Source organism: Limulus polyphemus, unplaced genomic scaffold, assembly GCF_000517525.1.
Source record: "Limulus polyphemus unplaced genomic scaffold, Limulus_polyphemus-2.1.2 Scaffold1483, whole genome shotgun sequence".
Classification (NCBI taxonomy): Eukaryota; Metazoa; Arthropoda; class Merostomata; order Xiphosura; family Limulidae; genus Limulus; species Limulus polyphemus.
Window position 1 is genome coordinate 29,676 of NW_013667093.1, and position 4,170 is coordinate 33,845.

The window sequence follows — 4,170 nt, forward strand, 5'->3', positions numbered from 1 at the left end:
GATCATTTCTAGTGCATGTAAAATTACACATAGAACACGTGAACTTCCAGTCTGAGTAATGAAGTCTCATATGTCGACTCTTAGTTCCCTTTGATGAAAATATTTTCCCACAGACAGGACATGTCTGATTACTCAACTCTGCTAAGACATTATCTGAAAAAAAAGCACAGAGAAGAAAAGCATTAGGGTATCTTCTGGATGCACTATTAAACGTCATGTTTTGTACAGCAGCGAAGTTCTACCTATTTTTAGGTTACCTTTCATCTGCAGAGTATCCACACAACTATTTATATCTTGTCACAACTTAAAAGTGAATGTATATGTTGTATTTTGAGAACTGATTAACTGAAGTAGATATTGTTTTCAATAAAATATTAAGATATTTTTATCTACAGGTTGAAATTTAATGAAAGTAAATATGATTGCTAATTATACTTAGCATAAGGACATAAGTATAAAGTATTGAGATCTGAAGATGTTCGCTAATAATATGGATCTAGTTCATATTTAAATAACTTTATCAAAAACTTTAATGTTTTAACACTGTGAAAATTACAATGTCAAATGCTAAAGAACTAGTGAGCCATGATGTTATAGAATTTTAACATATAATTACATTCTCTGTTGTTATAGAACAAGTGTATAAGAAAACACACAATCACTGCAATTTACATGAAAAAAAATATTATTTTATCAAAATTTTGCACATGATTTATAAGAAATACAAGGCTTTATAATGTGGAGGCAGCTAAAACAGAGTATAATTGTTTGCTTGTTTTTTGATATCCACACAAAGCTGTAGAAGAACTATTTGGGCCACCAATATTGAACTGATAGACTAGATGGAAGGCAGCTAGTCAAAAGCCCTCATCACTAGCTCTTCAGCTACTCTAATAGAATAGTACGATTTGACCATCACTTTCATCATGTTCCCACAGCTTCAAAGCATGGAATGCATTTTTTTTTTTAGTAACGAAATACAAACCATGGACTCTCAGATTCATAGTCTGGTATACTAACTATTACATCAGAGTAAAAGATCTCAAACATGATCGTAGACTATGAACTTTGCTGGGCTCTGTAGAGATTTGCTTCGCTCTACAATTACAACTTGATTTAATGTCACATAAATGTGTTAGTCCAAGAAAAAAAAACAAAAAAAAAACAGTATTTACATTCTCAACAAGCCTATCAAAACTTATAATAAGTTAAATGTGTTATTTTCTATTAGTTTATAAAAAATCATACTTTTGTTTGTAATTTCCTGATTTTTATTCATGCTAGCTTTAAAACAAACTAATTTAGGTAAGAAATCTAATTTTACATTTCTTTTCATATGTTTACTATTGTGGTTTATCTGTTCTGGATTATTTTTGCCTGTTTAATTTTTTTTTTTCTTAAATGAATAAACAGATAGTATAAAAACTATTTTAACAATTTCAGCAAATATGCTAAAAATTTAAACCACAAGAAGATTATGTCTAAAGTTTATAATGGTTCTTATTTGTATAATTATTGAATAAACCTAAAGAAAAAGATTTTTTCTAAAGAAGGTATTTTCAGTTGTGAAAGAGAGAATTGTGTTTTATGTAACTCAAGACAAGAAAACTACCAAAACAATAAAGAACAAAAACAAAGAAATTTTGTTTTTCATTAATAACTCATTTAATTGCAATTATAATAATGTAATATATCTTATAGAAAGTGCAAACTGTTGCAAATTCTATATTGGTGAAACATATAATTTAAGATTAAGGATAAATCACATGCTAAATGTCCCAAAAAAAACAACAGCCCACTATATGCTAGCAAACATTTCAATGAATGTATTTTGCTAAATTTAAAATTCTAAAAGAATGATATTTTCCCTTTCTGGGGCATGTAAAACATAAAATATTATCGTTTGAAAAATATTTTATACATTTTTTGGCACCCCTTTAAATAGATAGAAGTGGGCAGAAGTAACTGGTTATGTAAAGTTAGTACGAATTGTGAAACTGTTACTACAACTTACATGAAAGACAATAAAGTAAGTAAAAGGTATGAAATTATAGAATAAATAAATAGCATTCCTATAATAATAAGAGAAAGTATAATTAGAATTAGATTTTAATTTAAAAAGGAAAGTATATTGAATACATTTTGACTAATTATATTTAGTTTTGAGCATTTTTAATATACTTAATTTATACATGAAGTATATTATATGTCTGTACATTTAGAAAACTTATGTATTTAATTTAGATGATTTATGTTTAGTTGAAAACTTGTATTTGAATGTTTTGTTATATGTTCTAAGTAAAATTATAACCTGAAGAGGAATATTCTTTGAAATCATGAATAAAGGAGGGAAAAATAGGATAGTCTGATATTCCACTGTTTTGTTTTATATATATATATATATGCATGTTGATTAATCAAACTTTATAAAATTAATAAAAATGTGTCAATTTAATGAGAGCATTTGTGAGAAAACATTGAATGTTCATTGTATGATCACTGGTTCTTTAAAGTTTTATCACTCAGTTGACAGAAAAAAACCATTTCAGTTCTTAATAATATTCTAAACAGCAAGAATGAAAACCAAAACTTGTATTAAATGTTGAAAAATTGTTTTATGATATCATTACGATAGTTGAATGATATGACCTACTTTATATATCAGTGTGTGTTCACAATGAGAAATAATCAAACTTCATCATAAACATTCAACAATATATAATTATATTCTGACAGCTTTCGTGTTGATTCTTAGTTTGCTATCACAGCATTCCTGGGTTTATCTGTAAGCCATGACGAAGTAACAAGTGACCTCGAAGTTTGTCTCTTCTTGTAGAATTGTAAGAACACAAGTGACACTCCAATTTCTGGTAAGCTTTGTGAAGCCTCATGTGACGGCTTTTGTTTCCTTGAGAAGAAAACGTTTTCCCACACACAAAGCATATTCGAGAATTTTTTATGCATGATGGGAAATGTTCAAAACCTAAGGGAACACAAGATAAAAAGTTACAATTGACTTATTACAAAACTATAAAATATTATTAAATTTCTTTATTTCAACTGCAGAGTTTGTTTGTATCATATAGAAAAACTATCTATACATTTACCAGAACATAGAATGACATAAGCATAAAATTGATGCTTTCTCCCCACCTCCTTTTATGCCAAGGACAAAGAAACAAAATCTTATCACTTATATTTGGAACATAGTGCAAAAGTGAGAAGATACTTCAAATTTAAAAAACAACAACAACAAGAAAACCACAAAAAACAACAAATCAGAATTATTTAGGCAGTTTCTTCTTAACTAATAATAAAAACTGGATCCACCTCACAGTACACAGTATTACAAGTAGATTATAGTAAATTATCCTTTAATAATGAAGGAGTGTTAAATTGTAAATTCTGAATAATAACACTCAGGCAAGAAAAGCTAGAAAAATTACATATTATGCACAAAACTTATTCTATTTCTAAAGAGTTTGTTAGTCAGCAGACTGTCATGTACTCCATTTAAGTTTAAAAACAATTTAATACCAAAGTTTTTGCTTCTTTTTAGAAGTATATAAAACATACAAATTGCATAAATTAACTTTATAATGTAGGTACAGTTCAATGTCTTTCAATAACCAAGAAAAAGTATAAAATTGTGATTATCCATCTGAGTGCATATACTATTCAATGACATATAATCATATGAAATTCATATACCTTTATAAACTGCTGGTTATTTTAAAGATGACATTAACAAATGAAATACGTACATAGTAATTTTGTTTCATGATGATGGTTACATGGTATATAAAGGTCACACTTCCTTTACTGAGTATTAATATGTTGTGAAAATAAAACTTCAAATGTACTGTATTATGGTTGTGAAATAGAATGCACACATATATACTGTAAATAATTGACTTGCCTAAATGTGATAAAAAAATCAAACATTTTTTGATAACATATTTGAAAATTGTTCTACCATATGATATTAAAACAAACAAATTTTGGTAAACAAAGCACAGATAGTTTCTAATAAAACTTGTATGACAAACATGAAACTCTTCCAATAATATAAAAGCAATGTTTAATAATGGCTGGAGACGGCTTAAATGGGTAATGAAGAAAAACTTTAATATAAGTTTAACATGACAGCCTACTCTAAACCAACACCCC